The sequence below is a fragment of the Hippichthys cyanospilos genome, chromosome 1, assembly GCF_059441005.1.
Source record: "Hippichthys cyanospilos isolate Australia breed blue-spotted pipefish chromosome 1, RoL_Hcya_1.0, whole genome shotgun sequence".
NCBI lineage: Eukaryota > Metazoa > Chordata > Actinopteri > Syngnathiformes > Syngnathidae > Hippichthys > Hippichthys cyanospilos.
Window position 1 is genome coordinate 33,529,053 of NC_142369.1, and position 15,017 is coordinate 33,544,069.

Sequence of the window (15,017 nt, forward strand, 5' to 3'; positions counted from 1 at the left end):
TTACACTTGTCAGCAGCAAGATAAACATAGACATAGCATCCTCTTATCTGCCTTCCTTGAGGAATACACCAAATGGTCAAATGGTAATGCGCTTCATTTACACTGTAGCTGAAATATTTACTTATTTTACATGAAAAAAGTCTGACAGTCACAAGAACATACATATAACATGTATGCATATTGTCAGTGTCGCAGAGTAGGAATGTAAACTTAAACCCAGCTTTGTTAAAGCTGTGATCGCAACTCAGAGTACGAGAGCCCACAATGCCATGTGTATACTAACAGAGTGTGTCTGGTTTGCTCCGATGACACCAGTAATTACAGCCAACCAGCACTCACTCAGTCAGTCAGTCAGGCACTCACTCACTCACTCACTCACTCACTCACTCACTCACTCACTCACTCACTCACTCACTCACTCACTCACTCACTCACGTGAGGTCTGCTCATGGGGGCACCAGCATCTCAGCTTGTCCTGGCTCGGGCTCGTCCCCAGGGCCTCCTCCCTAGGGAAGCCTCCCTCCTTGAGGACATGCCCAGAAAACCTGACCAGGCCATCCAAGGAGGCATCCTAACCAGATGCCCATTGCAGCTGGCTCCTCTCAACGTGGAGGAGCAAGCGGCTCAACTGAGCCCCTCCTGGATGACTCAATTTCTTGCACACCTTGCGGAGGAAACGAATTTCAGCCATTTGAATCTGGGATCACATTTTTTCGGTCATGACCCACAGCTCATGACAATAGGTGAGGGTAGGAATGTTGATTTACCAGTAAATAGCTTTGCCTTTGGACACAACTCCTTCTTCATCATCAAGAAGATAACATTATTGATAAGAGTAGAGAAACAGAGACCTGGTCAAGTCACAGAAATTATGGAAGGTGATAAGAATGTCAGTACCTTGCTCAAAAGCCCCTTTCCCACCGCAGGAACTCTTACGCTGTACCCAGGTAGTGTGAGTTCCCTTTTCATTTAACATCAAAAATTGTCCCGAGTAGGGTAGGTTCCACTAAGCTGAACCTTTTCAGGTTAGTTTGAGGGGTGCGAACTAATGCTGATGGTTGGTTGAACTCGGAGGTGTGTTGTTTAGGTATCAACTGCCGCCATCACGCTACGTGTTCACTGTGGCCAGTTTAATATTTTGAAATTATGGAATTAGAGAAAATTGATAGGTGGATGGGTGGTCTGGAACAGACTCTACTGCGTATTGACGGGGAAGAGGACACCCAAATCCAATTTGCTTCAACTACAAGAAAAGCGAGTCCCTGATCGGAATGCTCACAATGTGCATTTGTGACGCGGAGCTTGAAAAATTTTTAAAAACACACGGACAGAACACCGACTGAAGGAGATTTACTTACCGGCAATCTGGATTAGAAATCAACTACATTTAGTGCTCAGTCCGTGTATTCTTTTTATAGCTTTTTGTCATAAAAAATATTCCGAGACACGCTGAAACATCAACCCGCCAGCTGAAAGCAGGAGTCGGCAAACATATCAGCAATGTGACTTTTCCCCTCCTGCTTCTCGTTTTTGAAGCAAACTCACGTTGGATCACGGAAAATCTGAATCACGCAGCAGGAATACACTGAAGCAGACTTATGATAACCGACCAAGTCCGGGGCATGCACTGCCCGAAAGTCTCTGCATCTCACAGGGAAATGCACGGAAATCACTCCCGCTGACCGTCTCACGGAGCGTCCTCTCAACGATAGAAACACAGAACACACAGTCACAGTGGCAGATTGCTTTAATGCAGATGTTCCTTTTCATCGTGTAATTTAGCTGGCTTCTAGTCACAAAGCACTCGCTGTAATTGGGAAAGTGTTCGCTCCAACAGCAACTCGTAGTTTTGGTAGATTGTGTCACATATTATATAGTTATGTTGTGGTGTGGCCAAGCGAGACTGACGTGAAAGGAAAAAATCATAAGGGACTAGACTATGCATTGGTCCTGTCGTTTTTTGCTATTTCGTACGAAGACAGCAGAAATAGGAATCACGGTTTTACTCTTGGGGAATCCGAGAAGCTTCTTCCTTCCCCTTCTCAGGTTTACAGATTGCACAGCTCGAATAATATGAATGAATTTATTAGTATCAAGATAACAGGTGCAAATAATGAAAAAGCTAATTAGGCTCCGTTCTCATGCAGTGTGTGGCAGCTCCTGTAGTTCATCATTCTGCTAGTCATTCACCTTTTTAGTGACAAAAGGGGGAGTGCGACCCCCCCGCCTCACGTCATCAGTCCAATTTTATTAAGTTACCCCGTCCGCTGTCCCTTGGTCTGAACACAAACGAATGGGCCGAAGACCATGAATCTTTGACCCGGAACCCCGCCGCCAGTAACTCATAGTTCCTGGACTGTTTTCGTGTGAAAGGGGCTTAAAGTCAACTGAGTCATTTCCAATATGTTTTCAACAACTAATTGTTGGGTCAATGTCCTCTCGCAGGACTGTGACCCTGCTGCCCCAAAGCCCAAGTAAAAAACGTGTAGTGTTAAGAGTCTTCCAAGTCCAGTCAATTCACAATTGAATCGTCACTCTATTATCAGCCTGCATTGGTTTCAATCCAGGTGCAATCAATCACTCAGCCTGTTTCTAAGCCTGCCCGGCCTGCTATCCAGTGCAAGATTGTCTTAGCTATGCAAAGCTTTCCCGCACACATTCCTGGACTAACCAACTGGATAAAAACTGCCCGTCCCAGACAACTAGGATTCCCTCTTGCCAGGTAAAAAGACCTTTACCTTCTGTCTGACTTGTATTCTGCCTGTTCCTAAGTGGATTGTTTGCTCCAGACTGACCTTATTACAGGCTGCCAAGTCCAGTCAATTTACTCTCACTTGACTATCAGCCTGCATTGCTTTCAATCAGCCTTATCACCAAGCAGGTGCAACCAAGTACTCACCTTGCTTACAAGCCTGCCCGCCCAGTTCTCCAGGGCAAGATTGTGTTGGCTATAATAATCTTTATCGCATACCTTACCTGACTGACCAACTGGTCAAAGACTCTGTATATCCTGGCCAACCGAATTCCTGATTGCCAGGTAAAAAGTCCCATACTTTCTTTCTGACTTAGATTCTGTCTGTTTCTAAGTGGATTGTTTGCTCCAGACTGACCCCCCCCCCATTATCTGGAGTATTTGTGATGTAGTCAGCAGTGAAAACTTAGTCACCCATTCTTGGATCAAGTGATTCACCTCCCCAGTACAAGCTCCTGGACACTGCCTGAAGTCAATTCCCATTACAGGCCACACCCCGCCAGCCTCCTCAGTTAATGACCTGCCATTTCCTGGTGTCAAAGCAATAAAAACCAACCACTTGGCACTGCTGTCATTCTGCTTGCTCTTGAGTCCAGCTTCTGATGTGATAGTTTCTAGTGTATTTACACATTTTCAACATGAAACAATTAACTACACCCACTGAGTTTTATTTCACTAACTTGACAGTTCCTCAGCCAATGTACTGTTCCTTCAACTTCTATAAGGTCTAAGCTGTAATAGCATGATGAATTAATAAAAGAATGATTCATTCTTTTCTATTTTAAGTCCTGAGGTCTAATAACAGTGTTGCAATTGATTTGAGGTTTGATTGTCAATAATACTATCCCTCTGGAGGAAATTGCAAGGCATATAATCTGACAGATATTGCAGCAGGATGATGCACCAGAGGATTGTGGAGCAAACAGAGACATATTGACAAACCAGGGTTCTAATTTGGGGCTGTTCTTCGACGAAGTATATATATACTATATATATAAAACAACAAAGCCTTCTGACAGTGACCTCATCTACAACACTTTTACCAGAAGAAGGAGAGTTTTCCTGCTTTAGTGTGCCTGCTCTAGATTATTTTAATGTGATTCCGGGTTCGCTGTGGGGATTTGAAATACATGGCAAACATTCATTGCTGTGGTTATTGACGTCGGCAATGCTGACTTGAACATTGGTTCACGATGGTGGGGTTAAAGGAACAAGTCTATTACTAGGGTGACATGTTGTCTGCAATTCAGATTGATCATGGTCACATTGACACAGACTGCCGAACTCATTTTTTAAATTGGTGCAACAGCGTCAGTTTGGTACTCATGCATCTATCTGGCAAATTATATGCACTCAATACACTCGTCTATCTGAATGAGAAAACATTTTGGATCTCATGAGGAAGGCTGTGTTTATCACAATCCATCTGTATATTTTTGTAATGCTTGAAGTTCTGTTAGGAAAACGTAGTGTAAGAGAAAAACGACACCCCAAGTTCATTTTGACCTGGACAGACAATGTCTTTGTAATTTTACCAGTCAGAAAAGACTAGACAATTTTCTGAAATCATTAGACAGAATGTCAACAATACACCCACTCTATATGCTGTGGTCGGTGAACTCTTCCAAATTAAGTAGTACCAGAGCTTCTCAATGAATACACAATTACACAATTAATTTGCCTACTATTCCGGTTATAAAGTACAATGAATCCGATCCATCGGTACATATAGCAAAATCACAATATGATGAAACTTGTCAAATCACCTGGGACTGGTGAGACAGCCCTTGTAAAAGTGACGAATGATCTTCTCTTAGCCATGGATTCCAACATATCATTATTATTATTGCTTGACCTTAGTGCCGCATTTGACACTATTGATATTGGGCAGGAACATAGATTGACCTGTAAATAGAGAGCTTTGCCCTTCGGCTCAACTCTCTCTTCACCACGACATAGAGTCCGCATTACCGTAGCTGCTGCACCGATCCGCCTGTCGATCTCACATTCCATCCTACCCTCTCTCGAGAACAAGACCCCAAGATACTTGAACTCCTCCACTTGGGGCAAGACCTCCTCCCCGACCCGGAGAGGGCACTCCACCCTTTTCCGACTGAGGACTGTGGTCTCAGATTTGGAGGTGCTGATCTTCATCCCAGCCGCTTCACATTCGGCTGCGAACCGCTCCAGCGAGAGTTGGAGATCACGGTCTAAAGAAGCCAACAGCACCACATCGTCTGCAAATAGCAGAGATGCAATGCTGAGACTCCCAAACCGGACTCCCTCAACGCTTCGGCTGCACCTAGAAATTCTGTCCATAAAAGTAATGAACAGAATCAGTGATAAAGGGCAGCCTTGAGTCCAACCCCCATTGGAAACGGATTCGACTTACTGCCAGTAATGCGGACCAAACTCTGACATTGGTGGTACAGGGACCGAACAGCCCGTATCAGGGCGTTCCGTACCCGTACTCCCGGAGCACCCCCCACAGAACTCCCCGAGGGACACGGTCGAACGCCTTCTCCAAGTCTACAAAACACATGTAGACCGTATGGGCGAACTCCCATGCACCTTCGAGGACCCTGCCGAGGATGTAGAGCTGGTACACTGTTCCACGGCCGCCCATAGGGGTCGGGTGCAGTGTGAGCTGGGCAAAGATGGGCAAACGAGATGAAAGATGCAAACAAGAAAAAAAAAGAAGCAAACAAATCAAGACACAAACAAGAAAAAAGAAGAAAAAAAAGAGACAAACATGAAAATACATACATCCTTTGCTACCCTATCAAGCGTGGTTACCTGGAAATCCTTATTACTGTATTTGTAAAAGAAAAATCTATAAATGCTTAAGAAAGGTGCCTAGATACAACCTTTAAGCTACCTGTAGCAAAGGAACAAAGGTAATACCTGACCTTCCTTTAAAAAAGGATATTACCCACAAGTCTACTGCTGCAATAGGGCAACATAGCAACATAACTATGACAGACTATGCCAAGATGCTCCACTTTCACATATACACACACACAGTGTTGGGGGTAATGTAATTACAGTAATGCGGTTATGTAATATATTACACAAAAACAATCGTAATATTTTACATGTTACAAATGAGAGTAAAGTAATAAATGTATTAAAATGCATTTTTAGCCTTTTTTTAGAATTTTTAGAAAAACCTTAACCCCTCCCCCCCAATATTCATTAAGAACACTGTAAGAGAGGAGGAGAAAAGTCTGGAGCAAAATGTTTACTTGCTGATCTACTACAGCTGAGATGAAATGGCAAGTTGGACAATATGTACACAAGATGGACATACGACCATTACTTTCAATTCGTCAGAGATAAAAACAAGAAAAATATCATGATTAGGTACACTTTGTGCATGACACAAACAGCTGTCCACTTCAGAAATTAGGACCGGTAATTTGACAAACCAAGGCAATAGTAAAGTGAAGTTCGCGAAAAGAAAACACGTAGAGGATTGCGCTCATTGACTGAGGGAATCACACTTTGACATCAAGAGGTTAGAAGATTCGTTAGGAGATATGCTGGTGCTTTCCACAGTGGATTCACCAGTATTTGGAACCGTTGTCAGCAAGATTCCTGTCGCAACTAGCAATAATGACAAAGTAAGCTAACACAAAGTAAGCATTCACTGTATAATTGCTGTTAATAGTAATCGATAAATAGTTGTGGTCAATGTGTATCAGGTTGAAGCATACAACAACTCATGTTAAACAGTAGATTCAACACCCTAACAACAATGTAGGCTAACTGCATCATTAGCCCCACCCAAGCCATCTTTTTTTGAAACGTCTGTCCCGAGCCTGGCCGACTGAACTTGAATTTGAATATTAACATTGACATTGTGAGATGCACTAACTGCTTTTGCCTACAGCTTGAAGAATGCATCACTATGCTGTGAAGCTAAATTATAAGGGGATTAAAATACCACAACAACAACAAAAACAGATTTGTACTTGTTTTAGGCTTAAACCAACCTTTCACTGAATGTGTAATGAGCGTATTGAGCTACATTTTAGGATGGCAAACCCATATTTCCAGCTATGGTGGTGAAAGTAATATATAATGTATAAAGTAATGTATAGTGTATGCAAATTCCAAATTAATTCAAAGTCACATATTACTCAGATACATGTATATGAATGAACATACAAATAATACAAATACAAATAATTGTGACTGATAATGCTCCCTATATGCTCCGAGATGAACCAACTGGCACACGTTTTCCCCATACCTTTCCCCATACTGACAATTTAGCTGCTTACTTGAAAAAGTTCATTTTCATACCTTGTTTGTCATAAATGTACTGAGAAATATCAATATTTTTCATTTGAGCAACAGTTTTTCACATATTTTGGTACTATGAAATGACAATGTATGTTCCACATTTTTTTTTCTTTTTGTTCAATTTTACTATAAAAGCTATGCAGTTTATAGTTAGCTTAAAAAATAACAGGTGTTCACATGCTATTTTTTGTAAGAAAAGACATTCTCCTTACAAATCAAAACTTACAAAATGTTAAAAAACCAAAACAAAACAATACCAATCATAATACATTGTCTTCTCCCTTCGTTAGTCGTTTTTGCAAAAATGACCCACAAAGTAGGATGATATTATCTGTATACTGTATTCTTGATGCATGTTTACGTGCTGTCATCTACTGTCTTAGTAAAAATTAGAAAACATAAAAGTAATAACTTCCCTCATTCTAAGAATAATGTTAATATTTATAAGGGGCGAAAAAAAACAGCTATATGAAATTGTGAGCATAACAAAAACCTGTGGGGGATTTAACTGAGTGAGAGATTAAATAAAAAAAGACAAGCTAGAGAAATGTTTTATTTAAACGCAAAGGAGTACCAGAAATTCATTTTCTTTTTTTTTTTACCTTTCTTCTTAAATAATTCTGAGAAGGAAATTTCCATCATATAGAAAAACAATATTTTATATCAAAGTGACATATGCATCAACATGAACAATCAATAAAAAAGAATATATAGAAATACAAGCATCCAAAAAAAGAGTGATATTGTCAACGCTCATGATGTAAGAATAAAACATCTTCAATGCATCATTTTCTCATTTAAAGGAAGATAGAATAGAGTAGAGATATTCATGAATATACACGTTCTCAGGGGACACAATAATCTTTTACCTACTAAACATTGTTTGGATTATAAAGTCCCTGCTCAATCTCAAGACCCTCGGGGCCAGATTTAATTTCTAACTCAGGTTAAGAAAAAAGTTATGAGTGTGCTAAGGTAATGCAATTTCAACCGGCATATTTCTGTTGTATAAAAATTTCATTTCCACAGATAGTTTTTGTGCTCCTTTTATTGCATGGAGCTCAATAAAGGTGCAACTATAGCTCCATCGGTGGGGAGAAAGCCTCTGTTTACTAGAGCATGGTGGGAACTATTCACAAATATTCAGGTATGAGTAACATTTATGTCATGAATATAGAGCAGACCTTGAGGCTCAGTATTTAATAATGGCAAGTAGATTCGAGGGACCATGAAAAAGTACTATCTTGTTTGCTATTCCGCAAACCATATGTGAGTTGATGACAACACTAATCCAGCAGGGACACTATATGACAAACTTTATTAGTGCTGTTTGCTTTCTATGTTTGCATTGGATCCTGATTTGGAGAATAAGCCTCCCTGGATAGAGTTTTCATTTTATGGAATTTTCTACCAGAACAAAGAGCAACAAATGACTGTTTTTTTTTTTCTTTTTCTGTTGAATGACTAAAACAGTATCACATAATTGCTTGTAACATTTAACACCAACTTAACAGCAATTGTTCTATGTTATGTACACCTAATGTATGCACGTGAAGGTCCTTCATGAATAATGCAGGAAAATAGGGAAAACATGTTTGTCCTGTTTGCACTTAATTACATTGCAACATGAAAGGCTGGCACCACATTAAAAATGTTGTGGAAAGAATTCTCGGTACAGGCACTTAATTGGATACTGTTAAAGCTTTTACATTCTTAATGCTCAAAATATTGGGAAAACAAAACAAAAAACAACAACACTAACATGAACTATTCCTGGACTTTATCAGGGTGTTGTTGACAATGTAAAGACATAATGATAGTGACATGATACCATTGATGTCAGTCATATCACTTCTCACACAACATGGGCGTCACTATACAGTATTTTATGGACAGAGGGAGCTTAGCCCACAGGAGATGTACAAGATGGGAACGAATCCAGTGCATGAGCACATCGCACAAGCCCTTAATGATTGACGATACTGTGCAAAACTTTAAAATGAACAGATTTGTAACGTTATTTCAGTGTCACTGTCTGCCAGTTCCAGCCTACTCACTTTCACCTACCTATATAATCAAACACACATTTTATTCCATCAGCCTAATCCCCACCAGGTTCAATTAATCACCTGCTATATAAACCTGCCTGTGCAGCCCTTCTCTTTGCCAGCTCTGTCGCCTAAATCTCCATACTGACCTTTTGGCTTTCGACCCTGCCTGACTCCAAGAACACAAACTTGTGCTTTTCTGTTAATAAGGCCTCCTGATCTACATAATGGGCAAATTGTATTGATACTGTGAATGGCACTGTGTCGTTTCAGTGGGACACCTAATGGATCTTACCTGCATTACATCCAACCTATAAACAATATTACTTATGCGTGTTTAGTAAGTTAACATATATTATTTTTATTTTACTCCAAGTTTAAAATATCTTTGAAACATACAGTCAACAAAATTAATACTTCAATGTAAAAATCCAGGTGAAAGTGAAATGATGGTGAACTTATATCGCTTGTATAGAATACGTCTGTACAGCATGGACTTTTAAAAATAATTCCCTAAGTGCATCTTAATGTACAGTGGACCCCCAGGTTACAGTGTCCTTGGTTTAGGTTTTTATCATGGAATACAGTGATCCCTCCTACTTCGCGGTCTCAGATATTGCGGTCTCAGTACTTCGCGTTTTTTTCCAGGAAAAATAGAAAATATTTCAAATTAAAAAATCATTTAAAAAATGTGCAAAAATGTACAAAAATTGAAAAAAGCGAAAAAGTACATTATACAGTACCGTATTAATCAAATAACGAAGTAATATTAGTGAATAACTATGTTAAGATTTCTTCAAGCGTTAGAGTTCGTGATGTTTTTTTATTTTATTTTGAAATGCATGCTTTTAATTTGTCGGGTCGCGTTGCAGTTCCGTGACTTAGTGAATGACAACGTAAGCTCATATTTATAGTTTATTATCATTTATGTTGATAACGCACGCTACTGCGTATGTTTAGTAAGCGATGAGTGTTTATTCTGTTTATGTGTCGGTTTGTGTAGAGGTTGCACTTTATAGTTAGTAGTTGTTGCTAACCCGCTAATGTTGGCTAAAAATGCAGTAAATTCATAGATTAAGTGTTTACATGTTAGTTGACTGACATTAAGCTTGTTGTTGATTTATTATTCAACAGACACTACATGATACACCATACATGAGCCTTGCTTACTCTTTCACCGGAGTCTTGGTGCAGAAAACCAGTCCTGAGAACAAATTCTCAACAAACTAAGTAATATTAGTTATTTAATGAATATACATAATGTTAATAATGTTAATAAGGATAATGTAATGTTAAATAATAGGAGAAAGGAAATAAAATAGGCAAAAAATACAAAAAAAAAAAGGATTGTTTATGGTCACTACGGCTATATTGGGGCGTACATAGAAATCTAGGAACTGATACCTTACTTTGTGGGTTTCAGACTTCGCGGGGGGTTGACAGCCCCCATTAACAGCAAAGTAAGGGGGATCACTGTCCTGAGTTTTTTCATCCCCGCTTTGAGGCATTTAGACCGCTTTATGATTAACATCAACAACTATCATGACCTGTGTCGTTGTTTGTCTTTGTTGTTTTGCCTCCCTCTTGAGATGTTTTTAGGTAATTGCTCTTATTTTCTGTTGGCGTCAAACTGGCTCCGCTGCAACACGTCACTACAATGCTGGTCTGCTATTGGCCGGCGTCTCGACTCCTGCAGATATTGGTCTTCTATTGGTCGGTGTCCCAGAAACACTAAGATGCTGGTCTGCTATTGTTCGGCCTCACTCGTTTCAAAATGATGGAACGGTAAAGTGTTGTCCTATTGTGAGTGGTTACAAAACAGTTTTTATAATGCATTTCAGTGCTTAATTCAAACTTGAATTGGTTAGCCATGGGTCCCAAGAATGCTAGTGATGTTAAAGAGAAGTAAGAAGATGATTTGTATGGAAACGAAGCTTGAGATAATCAAGAAATACAAAGAAAGCTTAGTTAGCCTAGCCTTGGATACCCTAATGAGGGAAAATGGCTATAATAAGCGGCATTCAAAGGTAAATAAATCCTTTCTGTGTTTTTATTGATGATGTTCTTTAATTGTATACATGTATAATATATATGAGTAGCACTACTATGCTATTTGATACCAATTTTTAATATGTGTATACAATTTTGATGTTTTTACCTGGGGTTTCACACGCGTTAGCTAATTAACATTGGCTTGGATTGCCCGCCATACGGCAAATTCACCGTATGAGCCCAACCGCGGGACAGATACAGAATTTATATATATATATATATATATATATATATATATATATATATATATATATATATATATATATATATATATATATATATATATTGTCGTGCTGTTACCTTCCACGTGTGATGGCGAAGCGTGGGTGGACAGAGTCACACGACAAAAATAACTCCTTAGTGCACTTTACTTGTCTCCAATACGCACACAAGTTACACGCACGAGTGAACGTTTCGTTAACATACTCTACGTTGTTCTTGGCCTCTAGCTCGGGCACAGACAGCGCTGAGCAGTATCCGTGCAGTGAGCCGTGAGTACCAAAAAACAACCATAGAACAACAACTCGTCTCGCGATGACAACCGCGAACTGGACACGAATGTTGCATTCAATGACCAAACTTGGCTCGGAAAACCAAAACAAGAATTGATACACAACTATAGGTCGCCAACATCTGAACTGCCTTACAATATATATATATACATATATATATATATATATATATATATATATATATATATATATATATATATATATATATATATATATATATATATATATATATATATATATAAAAAATCTGTATTATGGCTATAAGGAATTCTCTTTTTTTCAGCCAAAATAATATATGTATTATATACTGACTTGAATAATTATATGAACTACATACCCCTTTTGAGGCATTTTCTATGCAAATCTTCATGTGTGGCAAAACACGTCCATCCATCCATCTGTAGTCACTTATCCTCACTCGGGTTACAGGCTTGCTGGTGTCTATCCGATCAGTGTCCAGGCAGTAGGTGGGGGGCGCTTGGACTTGCTGCCAGCCAATCACAGGGCACAGAGGAACGTGTTTTTCCCTTTTCCGCTTTGAATCACCTTGTTTGCTAATAAGGCAAACAGTTGGATAGGAGGATCAATACCAAAATATCAATATTCCCATCTGGTGCTTAATTTTATGTATAGCTCTTAAGCTAAAGTATCGATATTTGCAATTGATTTATTTTATGTTCTTAACCTCTACTTTTTATATAGTTTTCTGCATATGAACTACTTTTTGAATCTGACTTCTGCACACACAGAAGCACAAGCATCCGCTCTCGCCCACTCTTACAGCACAAACCCATGCCAGGCATGCTTCTCCTTGGCCCTCCCCGAGGAAAAATATGTCTAAGCATGACATGGAAATGTTAACACTGGGAGCTGTGAACCCTCAAGCAAATGTCAAGAAATAATACATGCATTATTCATAGTTCATAATCTTAAATTGTTTAGTTTTATTGATGAATATGCTATTTATATATTAATTGGTTCTTTTTTATTCTTTATTTATGTATACTTTAAGATAAATATATCTTTTGTCTTTGGTTATCCTATCACAGTACAGTGTGCTACACTGAGAAAGGTTTTATAACTTGATTTTTGACTTGCTTGATTTATTTTTTCCATAAACTTTAAGGCTACTAATTGAGACTTGCTTGTGAATTGTACATATGTGACTTACCCACAGTTCTGGGGGTTGTGCAGGTTTGTGGTACCTTTTTGCAATCCAGTGGTGTAGTCATGATGTCACCAGGCAGCCCTAACAAGCGGTTTATCTATATGTTGCAGACAGCAGAGCTAAAGTGCGCTATACCACCCCGCTTCACTAAGACATTGAAAAAAAAGTCACCAGTGCCTTGTTCGAAACAAGTAGAGTGACACTAATGTGATATGGACCTTGAATAAAACTTTTTGTTAACTCGGGTGACTCACGAAAGCCCCACGGCCGCAAAAGTGAATGTTCGCAATATGCTCACAGGTACGCAGATTTATTACCCGGCACATGTTTCATGCTTTGCCTATACTCTCAACATAGCTGCTACCTGAAAAAGTTTATTTTCATAACTTTTTTTGGCATAAATCTGCCAAGAAACTTGAATCTTTTTCATTTGAGAAAAACGTTTTTCACATGTTTTGGTACGACAAATTCCTGAGAATTGATGATGTATCCTGTTTTACATTTTTTAAAAACATCTTATTTCATACTATAAATGCTATACATTGATAGCCAGCTTCAAAGAGAAAGAGTTGTCCACACGCTGGTTTTGTGGAAAAAGGCATATCACTTTTATCTTATTTCGTTATTCTGTCTTGCAAAGAAGACTGAAGTAATGTTCATTCTCTGCACAGCTATAGATTCATGACAAGAGACTAGAGGATGGACCCAGGAGCACGCGTGGACAGGTGTAGGCTGGCTCGGTACAAGATTGGTTGGCAGGCTGGCGGATGGTCGAGTACAGGCTGGATCAAAACACAGGCGATTAGCAGCAGCTGTTGGTGTAGTGCTGATTGGCAGGGAAGTTGAGCAGGTGTGGTGAGGCAGAGAAGGAGGTGACTGGACTGGTGGACTGTGAAAGATTTCAGCCGAAAACCTTTTTGTCATGTTTCCTGTCTTATTTTGTTACTTGTACTTAGGCAGAGTTCTCCTTACACCACGAGGGGGCGGAGTCACCAGCTACGCACACCTGTGCCTCGTCGCAATAATGGGCTTGCAGCTCAAAAATCTCTCCAGCGTTCCCATCGCGCGTTTACCCTCCCATTGACTCTCTTGGTTTGTACTTTGCTCATATTTGTATTTTCTCGTTGTTGAGTTTATTAAGTCACTTTGTCCTAGTCGTTCTCTTGCCAACTCCGCTCCCTTGTCGCTTCCTCGTTTCTACTGGACTCATTCAGCCAGGCGTTCAGCCTCTCTGTTATTTGGTACTTTGTGTTTTCGGTTGTACTTTTGTTTTCACACTAGGCATGCTCCCTTTGTTAATAAACCTTTTTTGACAGACTTTGACCCGTGTGTTTGGTTGGGGTCCTTCACTTTTCCTGGTCCTGAGTTTATTCATGACAATTTTTAATTGAATCAAACATTTTTTTTCATCAAAATTAATCCAGAATCGAATCGGAGACCACAAAAACAAAATTTATATATATATATATATATATATATATATATATATATATATATATATATATATATATATATATATATATATATATATATATATATATATATATATATATATATATACACACACACACACACACAGTGGGCCCCCAGTTTACGGATTGCGTATGATAGGCAATCCAAACCTATGTTAAATAGCTAATGTGTGTAAAACCCCAGATAAAAACATCAAAATTGTATATACACATTAAAAGTTGGTATCAAAATAGTATAGTGAGTGCTACTTGTATATAATATACATGTATACAATTAAATAACATCACATGTATGTAATTAAATAACATCATAAATAAAAAATCTAGAAAGGATTTATTTACCTTTGAGTGGCGTGACGAGCTTGTAATGGCCAAATTCCATAGTGATTATCTCCATCTTTTTTTTCCATATAAACCATCATCTTATGTCTCTCTTTAACATCACTAGCAATCTCACTATAAATAAATTTTTGTCAGCACTCACAGGTGAGCAAATATTTAGCGGTCCGCCATTTTGGAACAAGTGATGCCGACCAATACCAGACCAGCATCTTAGTGGCTCCAGGATGCGGACCAATAGTAGACCAGTATCTTAGGGAGTCATGATGCCGACCAATAGCAGACCAGTATCGTAGTGACGTAAGCAGTGATGCGTGTATAGACATATGAGCGCGGAGCGACTCGTAGACTTACAAACGCGCTCTG